The sequence below is a fragment of the Rana temporaria genome, chromosome 5 (genome assembly GCF_905171775.1).
Source record: "Rana temporaria chromosome 5, aRanTem1.1, whole genome shotgun sequence".
In the NCBI taxonomy this organism is placed as follows: Eukaryota; Metazoa; Chordata; class Amphibia; order Anura; family Ranidae; genus Rana; species Rana temporaria.
In genome coordinates, this window is record NC_053493.1 from 139,397,588 (window position 1) to 139,417,444 (window position 19,857).

Below are 19,857 nucleotides of genomic sequence, written 5' to 3' on the forward strand. Positions count from 1 at the left end.
GGGACATGACACAGGAGGGGGACAGATGCTGGGGACATGACACAGGAGGGGGACAGAGGCTGGGGACATGGCACAGAGGCTGCAAATAAATTATCATATCACTTCTTCACATCATCAGTATGCTGTGTCTTCCTCCTGTGCCCCTTTCACCTCTCCACAGATCTGACCTCTGTGGAGAGGTGAAAGGGTCACAGGAGGAGGACACAGCATACTGATGATGTCTAGGTAGGATAGCACTTCACACTCTGCTGCTGGACTGAGGAGGACTCACCAGACAAGGCCAGGGCAGTGGCACTGAGGGCAGGCAGCAGGCGTCGCGAGGAGTCCTACTCCAACGAAGAGAGTGGAGACCAGGGTCCACTCCAGGTCCGGGCACCAGCATGGCGGCTGGCCGACTGCTACAGTCAGTCAGTCGGGCGGGCAGAGCAGGCAGGCAGGCGCACTGGTCGGTCTCCGTCTGCCTTCACTCAGTCCACTCCGTCACAGTGGGGGTGCGTCTGCAATGTGCCGCTCTCCACAGAGTCCACACATTCTACGATGTTCCTCAGTTTCCCCGCGCTGCTCTTTTGAATAGGCTGGCAGCAGTGTTGTTAGCGCGAAAATGCGCTTTGATAATTGGCTGTGCGGCGGGTGGTGGTGGGCTGGGCGGTCAGAGAGGGCGAGGCTATGCATAATGTAGGAGGACTAGACGCTGCCTGCGCTGCGGCTCACATTCGGATCTTTTTACGGGCACATTTCCCTTATTACGGACTTTTACGAACAGGGAAAAAGTGCCTTTTATTTACGTACTGTCCGTAATTCTACGGACGGTTGGCAACTAGGGTTGTCCCTATACCACTTTTTTAGGACTGAGTACAAGTACCGATACTTTTTTTTATGTACTCGCCGATACCGAATACCGATACTTTTTTTTAAATGTGTCCCCAAATGCAGCCATGTCCCCCGTATAACAGCCATGTCCCCCGTATAACAGCCATGTCCCCCGTATAGCAGCCATGTCCCCCGTATAGCAGCCATGTCCCCCGTATAGCAGCCATGTCCCCCGTATAGCAGCCATGTCCCCAGTACAGCAGCCATGTCCCCCGTACAGCAGCCATGTCCCCCGTACAGCAGCCATGTCCCCAGTACAGCAGCCATGTCCCCAGTATAGCAGCCATGTCCACAGTATAGCAGCCATGTCCCCCGTACAGCAGCCATGTCCCCAGTACAGCAGCCATGTCCCCAGTATAGCAGCCATGTCCCCAGTGCAGCAGCCATGTCCCCAGTACAGCAGCCATGTCCCCAGTATAGCAGCCATGTCCCCAGTATAGCAGCCATGTCCCCAGTACAGCAGCCATGTCCCCAGTACATCAGCCATGTCCCCCGTACAGCAGCCATTGTCCCCCGTACAGCAGCCATTGTCCCCCGTACAGCAGCCATTGTCCCCCATACAGCAGCCATTGTCCCCCGTACAGCAGCCATTGTCCCCCGTACCTACTGTTATCACCGCGGCGGGGAACATTACAGACAGCGTTCGTTTGAACAGCTGTTTTCCCCGCTGCCCATAGACACTCCCCCTTGGACAGAGCTGTCCAATCGCGAGCAAGGGGGAGTGTCTATGTGACTCCCCCTTGCTCGCGATTGGATTGTTCAAACGAACGCTGTCTGTAATGTTCCCCGCCGCGGTGATTAACGTGGCAGCGGCGGCGGGGGGGGGGAAGTATTCTATTTCAGTATCGGGGGTATTAGCGGGAGTACGAGTACTCCCGCTAATACTCGGTATCGGTCCCGATACTGGTATCGGTATCGGGACAACCCTATTGGCAACACTGCCCGGGGGCCGGATTAAAAGGTCCGCCGGGCCGTAGTTTGCCCAGGTCTGCTCTAGAGTCTAGAAGACTGAGCTATTGGAGTTGAAGTGAATGAACTGGTGCTTGTGGTGGTGGGCAGCCTCTGTGCTATTAGGAAAGAACCGGCTATTATCAGCGGCACCTGTGGGGATAGCACTACAAACCCATAGACCCATTCTGCAGGCAGAGTCTGCTCCACCATGTATCCCTCCTGTTAGGAATCATGAAATGTACTTGTACTGCTTTTGATATTAACTTTATATCACAAACTGAAAGACTTCATTTTGTAATTTATAAACTCCATCCTATCCATGCACATCTATGTTTGAAGGACAATGGTGATGTAACTATCCTATGTATGTGCAGGACGAGGTCTCTCCTCTCATCTCTATATTAGAGCTATAGAATTCTATATCATCAGCTGAAGGGAGAAGTCTTTAGACTAGCAGATATAGTTTGTATACTGTAAAGAAACTGATAGGAGGTTCCTTTTAATATAGATCGCTTTTGTATACCATATGGAGAAGCTTTGTACATTATGATTTTGCACAGTTCTACAGGTTTTTTTTTTTGTGAAGCACATGCTTAGAGCTTAGAGTCCAAAATGTTGGATTCAGGGTGCAGAGCTCTGCACCCTGAGCCCACCCACTTGTGACAATAGCGAATTAACATTCGTTATTCTCTTCCTGGCCAATCAGGACAGGAAACAGGTCCTGAGACCGAAATTGGCCGGGAAGAGAAGCAACCGGATTAGCCAGGAGGGGAAGCCAACTACGACCTGGATGGGGTAAGTGTGGGGTTGGCGGACTTGCAAGCAGGGTTGTCGAGGGGGGGGGGCTGGCGAGCCCGGGGGGTAAGTGGGGGTTTTGTTTGCCGGCCACAAAAAATGGAGCACTAGCCGCCACTGCTACTGTAAAGTATCTTAGCAAATTGGAAAATTATTTAGAGCTTTCATCAAGGACAATTGCACCTTTACTTCTATAGTTCTTGTGATTTTAGAAACTATCTGGTTTGGGGGGAATCTTTGACAAATTTTCATGTCTGTAATGCGCATGCTTAAAACAGCTAAATTGGCTTGGTCATCTTATGTGCAAGATAAAAGTGATATCAAAAGCGCAAATAAAGAAAAATAATGGTGCGCTTATTCAATAAATGAATAAACAATAAAGTTGATAAAACCAAGTGAAAAAATTGATAATAGAAAAAAGGTTAAAATGAATGTCTCAAATCCAAATGCAAATTAATAATTGAAAAAGCAAAGTGCAAAAAAAAATGTCCAAATGCAAAAGATATATATAAAATAATCAGAGTAATTAATCAGTCCATATCTTGATAGAGGGGAAAAAACATCAATCCGACAACGAAAGGTATCAGGGAGAAAGAACCACCACCAATAGAAGTATAGATTGGCCGCTCACCTCCAGGTTTGACCAAAAGGTCAAATAAAGCCCAACAGTAAGCTGATGGGGACCAAGCTGGTACGTCTATGAAGACACCCTCCAGTACTAAGCCAAATGCTACTCCAGAATTAATTCATAAGATCAGAACAACGACAGATCCCCAATGTAGATTCCAACAGATCTGTGCGGGCTCGCTCCAATAACATACATCTTGCGTAAGCGTCACTCAGAGAGAACAAAGACATCCATAGTGCAATATTGCCAATAAAATAAAACATTTATTATATATCTGCTCACATGAAAGAAAGATAACTTCTGCAGCAGAGATAGGAGTAGTGACACACTTGCCTTCTCACCACACTTCTGTTCTCGAAGGACACTGGAAGTGACATCACAAGGTGTCCATCAAGAACGGAAGTGTGGTGAGGAGGAGAGTGTGTCACTACTCCTATCTCTACTGCGGATGTTATCTTACTTTCATGTGAGCAGATATATAATAAATTTGTTGTTTTATTTGCAATATTGCACTATGGATGTCTTTGTTCTCTCTGTGTCTGAGTGACGCTTGAGTATAAGGCATGCTATTGGAGCGAGCCCGCACAGATCTGTTGGAATCTACCGTGGGGATCTGATGTTGTTCTGATCCTATGATTACTTCTGGAGTAGCATTTGGCTTAGTACTGGAGGGTGTCTTCATAGACGTACCAGTCTATGGACTGGTACGTCCATAGTACTGGAGGGTGTCTTCATAGACGTACCAGTTTGTTAACTGGTACGTCCATAGACTAGGTCCCCATCAGCTTACTATTGAGCTTTATTTGACCTTTTGGTCAAACCTGGAGGTGAGCGACCAATCTATACATCTATTGGTGGTGTTTCTTTCTCGCTGATCCCTTTCGTTTTCGGATTGATGTTTTTTCCCCTCTATCAAGATATGGACTGACTATTTTATATATATCTTTTGCACTTGGACATTTTTTTTGCACTTTGTTTTTTCAATTATTAATTTGCATTTGGGATTCAGATGTTCATTTTAACTTTTTGTCTATTAGCAATTTATTTACTTGGTGTTATCAATTTTATTGTTTATTAATTTATTGAATAAGCGCACTATTATTTGTCTTCAATTACATTATGGTAGTGTTTTGAGTGCACTTCTAAGTGGTTGCAAAATTAGGAATTTTGAGGTTTCACATACCAGCGCGCAAGTTATTTTCCATTTACACAGCTAAAAATGGTAAATACTTTATCTTCCTATGTAAGGAAGGTAACATCAAGCCTAAACTTAGAAAGTAGGGTTGTCCCGATACCGATACCAGTATCGGTATCGGGACCGATACCGAGTATTTGCGCTAGTACTCGTACTCGTGCAAATACTCCCGATACCAAAATAGAATACTTTTTTTTTTTTTTTTTTTGTGACATCGAGCGGTGCATTGAGGCAGGGCCGGATTAACCGTGGGGCTGATGGAGCTGCAGCTCCAGGCCCCCATCATAATATAGGCCCAAACTTAATTCTCTCACCAGGGCCCGGCGACCGGCCGATGACCGCTATATAATAAATCCACACGTCCAGGCAGCTGCAGCGCCATTGGATGGCACTGATAGGTGGCACTGGCATTGATTGAATGGCACTCAAAAATGGATGGCACTGATAGGTGGCACTGGCATTGATTGGGTGGCACTGATGAGATGCACTAATAAGCTGCCTCCCTGCACTGATGCACTAATGGGCACTGATCTGCACTGATAGGTGGCACTGGCTAGCTGCACTTTTGGGCACTGGCACCGATGAGCTGCACTGATAGGTGGCACTGGCAGTGATCACTCCTTCAATGATATGTAGTTTTCCAGTACCGTATGCTAAAAAACAGCCCCACACCATGATGTACCAGTTCTTCATAATTCTAAAGAAAATATCCTTAGTCTGTATTGTGGTTTGAAAACGGTCACATGACATTTAAAAAAAGTATCGGTATTCGGTATCGGCGACTACTTGAAAAAAAGTATCGGTACTTGTACTCTGTCCTAAAAAAGTGGTATCGGGACAACCCTATTAGAAAGGTAATGAAATTGTGCTATATTTTTCGGTAAGATCTGTTTGTCGTTTATCTAGTAAAGTGCTACATAAATAATGGGTATGCTTTGTATGAAATGGGGCATGGTGCTATGTCTATTTTACAGCTCATTCCACGTGTATAGGAGACAAGGAGAGGTGATAATGAGACTCCGTATTCAGCAGTGTGTGAGCTGAAAACTCATTAGGTGGAGATTTCATCAGCTGCTATCTATGGTATTACCTCAACTCTGCTGTTCACTTCACTGGGTGCCTTTATCGCTCATTTTTTAGCTGAACATACCTCCCAACTTTGTAAGATGGGAACGTGGGACACCTATTAGCAAAAGTATGTAGGCATAGGACACACTCCTTGCTACACACCATTACAGGAGAATTATAAAAATAAAAATGATTAGTTAAACACACAAGTCCTTTTATACCAACTTTTGAAGTTCACAAATGCAGCAAATTAGAAATTGAAAGATTTAGCACTGGGAAACACTTTTTGAAAGATAAAAGGTGCATTTTATATACAACAACGCTGTGTCCTGGCCTAGGCCAACAAGGCCCAGGCCTAGGGCAGCACTTTGCAGAGGGGCAGCATGGAAAGAGGCTTGGGCTACATAGCCAAATGTCTCATTGGATTGATTGTCCTTTTTTTTTTTTTTAGACCAAATATTTATATTTCTCCTTCCTAAATCATCCCTCTTTTTAGTCTGACGTACAAACCACTGTACAAATGTACTGTTTAAATGCTAAAAGTGTTTTATCACACTAAACCTTTCACCTATGTAGCTTTTAAATTATTTCATTTCTTAAAGTGGAGTTTCCATCCCCAATTTTTTTTTCATTATTGTGGTCATTAGACCTAAAAAAGGAGATGCCTGTTGCTATGCGGTCCCACGAAATCTGCCTTTGGAATCACCTAGGATTCTGACATCATCTCCCTCTAATGCTCCTGGGAAATGTGTGTCATCATTTCCCAGGATGCAGTGCGCTATCCAATTATCACTCCCCATCCAAGACTTCCAGGAAGTAAGTGCTTGTGGGCTTCACAATGCCCACAAGCAAAATGACAACGGCGTGGTGTTTTATAAACTATCTTTTTTGAATAACTATGCGGAGCGGCGGCGGATTGTAAAATAGTATGTGACTGGATTTATATTATAAAAACGCATGATGAAAGGACATACATTTAAAAAATGCTAATTGTGGTTGGAACCCCTCTTTAAGTCGAAAAACCAGTATAAAGGAAAAAAAGTGGTAAAAAAAATACTTGGGATGTATGCAACTATTAGACCCCTTTCACACTGAGGTTGTTCTCAGGCATTTTATCGCTAGAAATAGCGCCTGTAAAGCGCCTGAAAACTGCCTCCCATTCTCTGCAATGGGTGCTTTCAGTGCGCTTGTGCGACGTTAGAAAAAAGTCCTGCAAGCAGCATCTGTATACTGCGCTCCCAAACAACCCCTGCCGATTCTTTGGGGTTAAAAGCTCCCCGCTAGCTGCTGAAAAGAGGCGCTTAAAGCACAGCTAAAATGAGCGAACGATTTGCATTCCATATTTTAAATCCTTTGTCTGTTCGTAATTTCGTATATATTCGTATGTTCGTATTTTCATTTGTGTGTTTTGTAAATCCGTTTCTTTGTCTTTGTGTAGTTAGTGAGTGATGTATCTAACTTGATATCTTAGCCAATTAGCTTATCTCTTTTGTGCAGTGTAAGGGCTCTTTCACACGTCCGTTCCGTTCGTCCGTTTTTTGGACGTCCGTTAACGGACGGCAATGCTTCCCTATGGGCTAGCGTCCGTTAGCGGATGAGCATCCGCTAACGTCTGTTAGCATCCGTCTGCGTTCAGTTCCGTTTTTTTGGACGGAAGAAAACCCTATTTTTCTTCCGTCTAAAAAACGGAACGGACGAAAAACGGACGTTAACGGATGATCCGTTTATCATCCGTTCCGCTAACATTGGTTTTTCTATGTAAAAAGCCCCCCAAAAAAAAAAAAAAAAAAACGGATGGAAAAACGGATGCAAAAACTGATGCAAAAACTGATGAAAAACTGATGAAAAACGGATCAACTGATGAAAAAAAAAACTGATCTGAAAAACTGAACGGACGTGTGAAAGAGCCCTAAAGCCTCAAACACACGATCGGACTTCAAACAAACTTTTCTGTGGATTTTTGTCCGAAGGGAGTCTTTTGTTGACGAAAAGTTTGTCTGTTTGCAGAGCGAACTTTTGTCCGATGAAGACCGAAAAAGTTTGTCCGATGGAGCGTACACACGGTCGGATTTTTTGGAAAACGTGCTCATTTTGAAGTTTGTTGTCAAAAAATCTGACCGTGTGTACGGGGCTTAAAGGATTACTAAAGGAAAGCTAAATAGCTTCCTTTACCTTACTGCAGTACTGGTTTTATGTCCTCATTGTTCGTTTTTGCTTTGAAGTTGCTGTAATTCTGCTGTGATCTCCACACTTCCTGCTTGTCTGGCTCCTTATGAAAAATCTCATGGCAGCTTTTCACTGTGGTCCAAGCTGTGTGTCTAAAACTCCTCAGAACCAATCAGATTCATTTTAAAAACAAAACACTGCCCTGGATTTGTTTGTTTTTGTTCTGTGGGTCTCTTTACTTCACAGAAACATGAAACCAGTTTAAAAACGAAAGTGAAACTGCAGGCACATTATATGATTGAATTTAATCTATTTTTAATCATTTTTAAAAGGAATCAGTTAACTTTTATGTCTCTATACCCTGTAAACAGTCATTTCAGCAAAAAAATGTTTTTCCTTTAGTGACCCTTTAAGAGAAAGTCTATCTTAATATGGATTAGCCGCATGTTGAAAAGCAAAAAATGTATTTACGAAAGTGCAAAATTACAAATCCATTAAACAAAAATTATTTTCTAACAAATTTAGGAATTTCGAATCAACGAAAATAAATTAGACAGAATTACGAATCATTCAGTATAAACGAAAATAAAACTGTTACAAAAATACGAACGGGGCCGAATAGGAAAACTTGCGTCTTCCGAAATTACGAATCTTTACGAATCTACGGAACGAGACGAAACAAAAAAAAAAAACGTTTTTTTTTGTTGTGCACATGTCTAGTATTTAAGCGCCTTCCCTTATGGTGGAAGGTGCTGCGACTTCCTTTCAGCTCTCCTGAGCATGTTAGTATCATGATACTAAAATGCTCAGGAGAGCTGAAAGGAAGTCACAGCACCTTCCACCATTGACTCTGTTCAGGTCTATTGTCCTGTTGCCAATTCTGCCTTTTCTGGTTTCTGTTTTGCTTACTGCCCACCTTGACCTCAGTCTGAACTCTGCCCCTGGACAGACCTCTCTCACAGGCCTGGCAGCCAGAGCGCCACTTAAACTTTTGGGAAGGAACAAGTCTCTGCCACAGACTTGGCTCTATTAGGATTAAGGTTTAAAGATGAGACCTCTGCTACGGACCTAGTGCTTGAAAGTTCAGATAGTAGAGCGAATCCTCCCAGTATGTACTTTTGGGGTTACCGACCGACAGTTTGCCACATACAACCCGTCAGTGTCCAGTCACCCAGATCCCCGATGGGTCGTTCCAGCCCCGTTGGATCGCCTGCCTCCGGGCTCACCTCAGACCAACTCCCCATCGAACAGCACAACTCGCTTGGGATCTCCTCAATAGAGTTGGGGGACCCAGTAAGTCACTGGGGCCCCTTTGCAGCATCAGATGCTCCGGGCCATGAGAGCCCAGAGTCGGGAACTCCGCGTAGCACGTGCGCCCCGGCCTGGTAGGCCATATAGCCGGGGGCCCGTGATGTGCGCACACCCCAAAGGTGGGTGCCGCACCCGGAACAAGGAACCGGCGAAGAACCCCTAGCCAAGGTCTCCACCACAGAAATACTCCTCCCCAGCATGCTCCGCGAGGGAAAACTCCTCTAATTGGCTGCTGGGAAGAAGCGGCTTCGCCCGAACCCCTCTGGCGCCACCTACCGTCCAGAGATGAGACAGCATCTCTGAAGAACAGAGTGACCCACAGGACAGTTCGGGGCTGACGACAGCCAAAATTAAATAAATCAAACACAGATGAGAGCAAGTAAGTCTCTCATCCCACTAGATTTAACATAGCACCTGTACTGATAAGTACACAGGCACTACAATACCACTAAAGGTTATCACAATAAAGTAATATAAATTTCAGATTAAATTTCTTTTTACAGTATAATATTATGGTAAATAGTATGATATATAAATATAATAATAGAAAATAGTAAAAATAGATTAAAAAGACAGATTCATATTATTTACAAGAGTTGGATAGGGAGATCAGGGTCAGCAGGAGATCGGAGAGTTTGATACACGCACACAGCTCACAGCTTCTTGGAGATCTCTTAACTAGGATTTCTTTTTGATTCTGACTACTCTGCACTCTGTGAAGACTTCAAAGAGAATACTTATTAAAAATTAATATTAACATGGGCCCTTGGGAGAGCTGGAACATATATATCCAAAGCAAAGTTTTCTTTTGATATTACAACCTTAGAACTTCATGCAGTGTAAACATTTAATTGAAATTATTTTTAATATACTGTGTAATGACAATCCACCACATGTGTCTGAAGTGACTGTTGCCCATGGCAACAATGTAGATTGTTGCCTTAATTTTTCTAACGTTGATTAAAAAAAATGAATCTGCCTGGATGCTATGAACATCACCACACTTATTATTATCATTATTATTAATAATAATAATAATAATAATAATAATAATAACAATAACAATTTTTATTATGATCTTCCCTACCTGGCCAATTGGCATTTCTCTTCTACATCTTAAAATCATATATTTTTTCCTAGAAGAATCCCCAAACATTATATATACAGTGCCTTGCGAAAGTATTCGACCCCCTTGAACTTTGCGACCTTTTGCCACATTTCAGGCTTCAAACATAAAGATATAAAACTGTAATTGTTTTTGAAGAATCAACAACAAGTGGGACACAATCATGAAGTGGAACGAAATTAATTGGATATTTCAAACTTTTTTAACTAATAATCAAGTCTCCGTATAAATGCACCTGCACTGTGATAGTCTCAGAGGTCCGTTTAAAGCGCAGAGAGCATCATGAAGAACAAGGAACACACCAGGCAGGTCCGAGATACTGTTGTGGAGAAGTTTAAAGCCGGATTTGGATACAAAAAGATTTCCCAAGCTTTAAACATCCCAAGGAGCACTGTGCAAGCAATAATATTGAAATGGAAGGAGTATCAGACCACTGCAAATCTACGAAGACCTGGCCGTCCCTCTAAACTTTCAGCTCATACAAGGAGAAGACTGATCAGAGATGCAGCCAAGAGGCCCATGATCACTCTGGATGAACTGCAGAGATCTACAGCTGAGGTGGGAGACTCTGTCCATAGGACAACAATCTGTATACTGCACAAATCTGGCCTTTATGGAAGAGTGGCAAGAAGAGACACACCAAACATGTGGAAGAAGGTGCTCTGGTCAGATGAAACCAAAATCGAACTTTTTGGCAACAATGCAATACGTTATGTTTGGCGTAAAAGCAACACAGCTCATCACCCTGAACACACCATCCCCACTGTCAAACGTGGTGGCAGCATCATGGTTTGGGCCTGCTTTTCTTCAGCAGGGACAGGGATGATGGTTAAAATTGATGGGAAGATGGATGGAGCCAAATACAGGACCATTCTGGAAGAAAACCTGATGGAGTCTGCAAAAGACCTGAGACTGGGACAGAGATTTGTCTTCCAACAAGACAATGATCCAAAACATAAAGCAAAATCTACAATGGAATGGTTCACAAATAAATATATCCAGGTGTTAGAATGGTCAAGTCAAAGTCCAGACCTGAATCCAATCGAGAATCTGTGGAAAGAACTGAAAACTGCTGTTCACAAACACTCTCCATCCAACCTCACTGAGCTCGAGCTGTTTTGCAAGGAGGAATGGGCAAAAATTTCAGTCTCTCGATGTGCAAAACTGATAGAAACATACTCCAAGCGACTTACAGCTGTAATCGCAGCAAAAGGTGGCGCTACAAAGTATTAACTTAAGGGGGCTGAATAATTTTGCACGCCCAATTTTTCAGTTTTTTATTTGTTAAAAAAGTTTGAAATATCCAATAAATTTTGTTCCACTTCATGATTGTGTCCCACTTGTTGGTTCTTAAAAAAAAAATATACAGTTTTATATCTTTATGTTTGAAGCCTGAAATGTGGCAAAAGGTCACAAAGTTCAAGGGGGCCGAATACTTTAGCAAGGCACTGTATATATATATATATATATATATATATATATATATATTTTGAAGCAGAGAATAAAATGGTGAGTATTGCAATTTTATGTCACATGGTGTTTGCACGGTGATTTTTCAAACACAATCTTTTTGGAAAAAATACTAATGATTTTTAATGCAAAAAAAAAAAACACCAATTTTTTGTTACGATATAAAAGATGACGTTACGCCAATTGGATAGATACCTAACATGTCATGCTTTAAAATTGTGCATGATCGTGGAATGGCACCAAACTACAGTATCTTTGAAATTCATAGGTGACACAGGAACTCTCCTCTATTCCAGGCATTGATCTATGGGCTTCAAAGGGAGTGATATACCTTCATCAGGTGCTCATCCCCACAATAGCGAGGCCCTTTCAATCTTTAAAGGAGGAATTTGAGCTCCCTACCTACATAATATTTGGATATCTACAGCTACGTCACACCCTACAAACACAATTTGCAGACAATATCCACTCTCGGTGGATATAATCACTGGTGAAGAACCCACCAAATTAATATCTTTAATATATAATGCACTGCGAACCCCCACCGTTAATCGAGTAGTTGATAGGGCCAGAGCCCGCTGGGTAGGAGATCTTGGCTCTCTAGAGGAATCGGAAGGGGACGAAATACTAGAAGGCATAAAGCTAGTCTTGCCTAAACTCTGACCGGTTGACACAACTGTACATCATATACAGAGCCTATTTAACTCCACCAAGAATTTATAAATACTGTTTAAATTATAGCCCACCATGTCCTAGATGTGCTGGTCAATCTTGTTCTTTCTTTCATTTAATGTGGACCTGTCCAGATATTTAAGCCTACTGGGCGCAAATTATTAAGTTCCTACATGACCGCATGGGATCCCAGCTTCAACTGGACCCCAAACCCTGTGTACTAGGTCTGCTTCCATATGTTAACGTAGACAAATTCAGAAACTGATAGCATGTCACCAAATAAACTTGTTGCCATATAAGGGGGCTTCCCCTCCAAAAATAACAACATCTGGGACAGATGACTGGAGCAGTCTGATATCTGTAACAAATGAATCTTTGTCTATGTTTTTTAGTGGAGACAGGGCATGTCTTTTGTTGAGCACCTCCTACAGAATCCAGATTTATTAAATTATTTTGTACCCTCAGGGTTTGCACGATTTGAGATACTTGTACTATCTCTATATTTTTGTTAGTGTTACATACAGTCAGGTTCATAAATATCGGGACATCAACACAATTCTAATCTTTTTGGCTCTATACACAACCACAAATGAAACGAACAAGATGTTTTTTAACTGCAGACTTTCAGCTTTAATTTGAGGGTATTTACATCCAAATCAGGTGAACGGTGTAGCAATTACAACAGTTTGTATATGTGCCTCCCACTTTATAAGGGATCAAAAGTAATGGGACAGATTAACAATCACAAATCAAACTTTCATTTTTTAATACTTGGTTGCAAATCCTTTGCCGCCAATTACAGCCTGAAGTCTGGAACGCATAGACATCGCTAGATGCTGGGTTTCATCCCTGGTGATGCTCTGCCAGGCCTCTACTGCAACTGTATTCAGTTTCTGCTTGTTCTTGGGGCATTTTCCTTTTGGTTTTGTCTTCAGCAAGTGAAATGCATGCTCAATCGGATTCAGGTCAGGTGATTGACTTGGCCATTGCATAACATTCCACTTCTTTCCCTTAAAAAACTCTTTGGTTGCTTTCGCAGTATGCTTCGGGTCATTGTCCATCTGCACTGTGAAGTGCCGTCCAATGAGTTCTGAAGCATTTGGCTGAATATGAGCAGATAAAAATATTGCCCAAAACACTTCAGAATTCATCCTGCTGCTTTTGTCAGCAGTCACATCATCAATAAATACAAGAGAACCAGTTCCATTGGCAGCCATACATGCCCACGCCATGACACCACTACCACCACCATGCTTCACTGATGAGGTGGTATGCTTTGGATCATGAGCAGTTCCTTTCCTTCTCCATATTCTTTTCTTCCCATCACTCTGGTACAAGTTGATCTTGGTCTCATCTGTCCATAGAATGTTTTTCCAGAACTGTGAAGGCTTTTTTAGATGTTGTTTGGCAAACTCTAATCTAAACTTCTTGTTTTTGAGGCTCACCAATGGTTTACATCTTGTGGTGAATCCTCTGTATTCACTCTGGTGAAGTCTTCTCTTGATTGTTGACTTTGACACGCATATACCTACCTCCTGAAGAGTGTTCTTGATCTGGCCAACAGTTGTGAAGGGTGTTTCCTTCCTTTTTTATACTCAACTTTACGTACAGTTCCACACCCTTTTCTGGTATCAAAACTCTCCATGACATCTCAGCCAAACATACAGTAGTACTTGAAAATTAGAGATTGTTAACACTAGTGGCCATGTTATTCTTCAGCTGCTGGTGTGCACTGTGAAGAGAGTGTGGTGCCAATGCATTTTGATGATGATCATACGGCTATAAGGTTTGTTTTTTCCCTTGTATTTTTTAGCTATATTGAAATGTCATATGTCACATATTTTCTATATTATTCATTTATTTTTTGTATAGGTTGAACTTTTTTTCAACCTATCTAACTATGTACAACTATGTACAATGATACTATGTTTCATTCGTCTTTTTTCACCACAGAGTGGTGTAGGTGCAGTGAAATGAAGCATGTCCTACTTTTATGCATCGCAAACTGCTGCAACCCCATAGTGTGAAGTAGGACTCAAGCAAACTGATTGTCTGTGTGTTGGGACTAGACTGGACAAGGATCCCCTGCTACTGGTGGTGGTGCTACTACTGTCACCAAAAACAACCAATTTCTTCCCACATAAGATTCCATTCCTCTATATGTCCCCGGCCAATATAGCTGCTGCCTAGACCCAGGGCATTATGGGATAGCCTGTCACATTTTGCCACATTCATCATAATTATTTAACTCGAGCGAAACATGATATTTAGGGAAAAATCTTTTAGCCGGACTAGTAACACTTAAGCCCTGTACACACGATCGGATATCTGATGGAATCTAATCCGATGGATTTTTTCGTCGGATATCTGATGAAGCTGACTTTCATCGGTGTTGCCTACACACCATCGGTCAAAAATCTGTCAAACGTGGTTTTCACCGATCGAAAACAAACCGATGGGGCCCACACACGATCGGTTTGTCCAATGAAAACGGTCCATCGGTCTGTTTTCATCAGACAAACCAATCGTGTGTACAGGGTTTTAGTCAAAACACAAAACGCAGAGACTTTTAAAATTGTTAGACATTATTGTACAAGACAATCCACTGTTGTTTTAGACACTTGCAATGTCTCTATATTCTGCTTAAATTCTAAACATCTCTAATGCACCTTGTCCAAATTTAAATGAGTAGTATACTCAGATAATCTGCCTGACCAAGGGTCATTTTTAACACTCCCAGTCCCTCTCTCATGCATGAATTGAACTGCTCACCTGTCAACAGTACTATATGTAGCGGTATCCTCCTTGGTGTTGCAATTCGTTTTTTGTTTTTTTTGCAGTATCAGCCAATGAGGAATGAGAGGCCCAAGAGATGCTCAGCTCTCGTGCACATCGTTGGATCGTGAGGGAGCTCAGGTGAGTATTAAGTTTTTTTTTACCTTCATGCATAGAATACATGAAGGTAATGTAGCGCACGTCCTAAGGAGCCAAAAGTAACTGGGATCACCCACTGTGTGCCCTTAAAGCCCAACTTATTAGTCCTTTCCTCAACTGGGATCACCCACCCTGCACAGCCAGGCACAATGAATCTCCACAAGCACTCAGAATCAGAGAACAGCTTGACATTTTTTATTTTAATTTGTTTTATTGAGGGACATAACTTGGATAGAGCTGGGAAGTTATGGGATGCCCATTTGACTTCAGAACATATTTTTAGGGACAACTCCTCCTATATACAATCTCTATATACAGCTCCTCTCAGCACATGGGCGCCACCCCCTCTCTCCAGCCACCCCCTTTATGACCAATGGATAGATTCATGCATAGTATGAATCTATCCATGGTTGCTACTGCCACCCCTATTCAGGCGCCCGGCCCCTTTTCGGGCACCAGGCACCTGAATTGCAGCGGCGGGGGGGGTGTTTTTGAAGCACCTGATTAGAGCTAAAGGCTCTAATAGGTGTCAAAAAAGGTGCACTGTGCTCGCAGTTCGCCCAGGTGTGTTAGAACAGCAAATGAATATTCGCTTTCCTAACAGTCAACCACCTCTCCGCCAATCAGGTGCTTGGTCTGTTACCTGTCACCTGATTGGCTGAAACGACAGGCACTGGGATTGGACGCCTGACAGGAGGAGAGGACAGCAGGGGTGGACTGGAGGAGTTCCGGGCAGACGACGAGCGGGCTGGGAGGTCACAGTGGCGGCATTGAATGGCACAGTGGCAGAATTCGATGGGCAGAGTGGCAGCATTCGATGTGCACAGTGGCAGCATTCGATGGGCACAGTGGCAGCATTCGATGGGCACAGTGGAAGCATTCCATGGGCACAGTGGCAGCATTTGATGGGCACAGTGGTTGCATTTGATGGCACAGTGGCTGCATTTAATGGGCACAGTGGCTGTGTTTGACGGGCACAGTGGTTGCGTTTGATGGGCACAGTGGCTGCGTTTGATGGGCACAGTGACAGCAATTGATGGGCACAGTGGCTGCAATTGATGGGCACAGTGGCTGCAATTGATGTTTTTTTTTCAGTATTCTTCAGTTTGCTTGCACCCCCCCCAAAAATTTGAGCACCAGCCGCCACTGTCTCCTCTTCTTCACTCGGGTACACACTTGCTTGCAGAACCCAGCTATGTCACCCTGTTGCAATTTGGTAGTAAAGGCCCTTTACAGGCAGGGACTAGCAGCCTCTATACTTGAAGAACAGAATAGATGACATAGCTCAAATTTCCCAGCACTTCCTTTCTGTGGTCACTGATTCCAGCACCACCTCTTAAGGCACTGCCAACCCACCTGGCTACAGCTGCCTCTTTCACTAGCCCTCCAGGCCAACGTCTCCGCACAGTCCTCCAGACTGACACATAGCTGAGTAAGCACTGATTGATAGTGCGAAACGTCAGCTGTATGCCCCTGTCTTTGCTGTGATGTGTGGTGTTTGAATACTTTTACCAATAAAAGGCAACCGAGAAGGTTTTTCCAGAGTGCGGCTGTCCAAACATTTCTTTCTAAAATAACTTTGTTTGTTAGCTTGTTCCTGTCTGCCGTGTGCTATGTTTACCTTTCTGTGTACCGATTTTGGCTCGTCTCTGACTACTCCTGTTTCCCTGTGACCCTGACCTTTTGACCTGTGCCTTGGTTACACTTGTCTGCCTGTTGCCCCGACCTCGGCTTACCCATCACCATCCCTTGTATCCTTAGTGACTGCTTCCCCTCTCTTCCTACGGAGCGTGACCTGGGGGACCCCAGGTGCCGCGACCTGGGTTCAGTTGCAGCAAAGGCCATCCTCACCACTAGAGGCTCTGGTGAACATCTGCTGCACCTTAGACTCTGCGCCCTGGGGAATCTTGAGTTCACATTTCCTGTCCATCTGCAGCAGTCTGCTATTGGGTTCACTACCTTGCGGTGCACCCCTGTCTCCATTGAGGTGCATTTGTCACCTGACCACAGATGACCTGACAGTTTGAACAGCTGTGAACCCGGCCGACGTGCCTCGCCCCGCAGACGATCCATTACAGGACATTGTTCGCAGACTCGAGACGCATGAAGCTAATCAGACTCAGGTGATGCGATCACTACAGGATCTGGCTTCCTGCTTTGAACAGCTTCAGACCTCGTTGGGAACCCCCGAATCCGCAACCCCAAATACAACCAGTGGCTGCGCCTGTCGCACCAGTCGCAGAGTCGCATTCACTGAAACTACCACCTCCAATCCGTTTTTCTGGAGACTCCAAGGCCTGCAGGGGTTTTCTTAGCCAATGCACCATCCATTTTGAGCTTCAGCCTCAAAACTTCCTGTCTGATCGGGCAAAGGTAGCCTATATTATTTCCCTCCTTTCCAGTGAAGCTCTAGCCTGGGCTGCCCCCCTGTGGGAGAAGAATGATCTGGTAGTTTCCAGCCTGTCTGACTTCCTGAAGCTCTTTCGTAACATCTTCGAGGAGCCGGCTCGGGTTTCTTCAGCGGCTAGTGCTCTTCTACGTCTCCGCCAAGAATCCTGTTCAGTGGGACAATATGCTCTTCAGTTCCGTATCCTCTCAGCTGAATTGAGCTGGAACAATGAGACCCTGGTCGCTACCTTTTTACATGGCCTCTCTGACCGAGTGAAGGACGAATTAGCGGGAAGAACCATCCCCGTCGGTCTGGACGATGTCATCTCCCTATGCAACCAGATCGATATTCGTTTTCAGGAGAGGTCCATAGAAAAAAGACGCCAACACTCCCTAGGCCCTAGCCAGTCTGAGCTCCCCCCACTTCGTCCTGTGGAGCCTCCTCTGCCTGCTGAGGAACCTATGCAGATAACAACAAAAACCTGGGGAATGCCCAGGGAAAAACCAAGCCTACTTACCGACCAGCTTGCAGAACAACCAATTAACCTGTCTACCAGTATGCGTTAAAAACAGAGGTTTTGACCGCACGCATTTGCAAACGCATGCGTGAGCCACAGAGCAGCGCCAAGGCGCCCTGTAATCTGTGGTCCTAACACTAAACAATGAGCGTCCCCACAGTGGAGGCACATGCATTTAAATGGATAGAAAGGGGCAGGTGAACTGAAGGGGAGCCACCCCTCCTTAAAGGTACAGGAGCACACCAAACACCCAGCATGTAGCACAATGGCTGCAAAGGTGTTGGTGCCCTGCTGGACCAATATAAACACCACAGGTGAAGCATAAACGTGTCCACCACCCCCATCTATAGCTGGCCATAGCAGTAAGTAGCATTGGAATGCTAAAGCAGATAACAACAAAAACTTGGGGAATGCCCAGGGAAAAACCAAGCCTACCTACCGACCAGCTTGCAGAACACCCCACACTACGCCGTTGGTAGTCTCGCCAATTGATGGCACTGTTCTCCCAGGGGGCTCTATTCGCTTCCAGACACTACCTATTAGGATGTCGGCAGGGATTCTCCACCAGGAGTGGATATCCTTTCTCATCCTACCCAAAGCCTCTACCCCCATTGTATTGGGCCTTCCTTGGCTACAGCTCCACTCTCCCCATGTGGACTGGGTCTCTGGGCAGATCCTGGCTTGGGGTCCCTCATGTTTCTCGTCATGTCTTTCCAAGGTGCCCCCAAGGAGAGACTTCCGGTTGCTACCACATCGGTATCTTCTGATCTTCCCACAGCATACAGCGATTACCGGGATGTGTTCTGTAAGAAATCAGCTGAGGTGCTTCCTCCCCACAGGTCTTTTGACTGTGCCATTGACCTTGTTCCCAGAGCAGCTCTGCCCAGGGGTCGTACCTACACTTTGTCCATCCCAGAGCCCAGGCCATGTCTGAGTATGTCGCAGAGAATCTTGAGAGTGGTTTCATCCGGAAATCCTCATCGCCTGCAGGAGCATGGTTCTTTTTTGTTGCCAAGAAGGATGGTACCTTGAGACCCTGCATTAGTTATCAAGGTTTAAATGCTGTTACTATTAAAAATCGATACCCCTTACCCTTAATATCTGAGCTATTCGATAGGTTGAAGGGTGCCTCCATTTTCACCAAGTTGGATCTCAGAGGGGCGTACAACCTCATTCGAATATGAGAAGGTGATGAATGGTAGACTGCGTTTAACACTCGAGATGGCCACTACGAATACCTGGTCATGCCTTTTGGGTTGTGTAATGCCCCAGCCGTGTTTCAAAACTTTGTCAATGAAATCTTCAGGGACCTGCTGTACCAGTTTGTTGTCATCTATCTGGATGACATTCTTATCTTTTCAGAAAATCTGCATGTCCACAGAAAACATGTCCGCACTGTACTCTAGCACCTTAGAGAGAATAATCTCTATGCCAAGCTGGAGAAATGTTCCTTTGAATGTTCTGGGATGCTTTATCTCTAGTTCGGTTCTTCGTATGGATCCTGGGAAGGTCTTAGCCATTACCAATTGGCCTCAAGGCCACACAGCGCTTTCTTGGCTTCACAAATTATTATAGGCAGTTCATAAGGAATTACTCTTCCATTGCCGCTCCTATTATTGCTTTGACCAAGAAGGATGCTAATGCCAAAGACTGGCCCCCCGAAGCTGTCTCTGCGTTTCACGATCTGAAACAGGCCTTTGTCTCTGGACCTCTCTTGAGGAGACCAAATCCTGGGGATGCGTTCTTTATTGAAGTGGACGCTTCT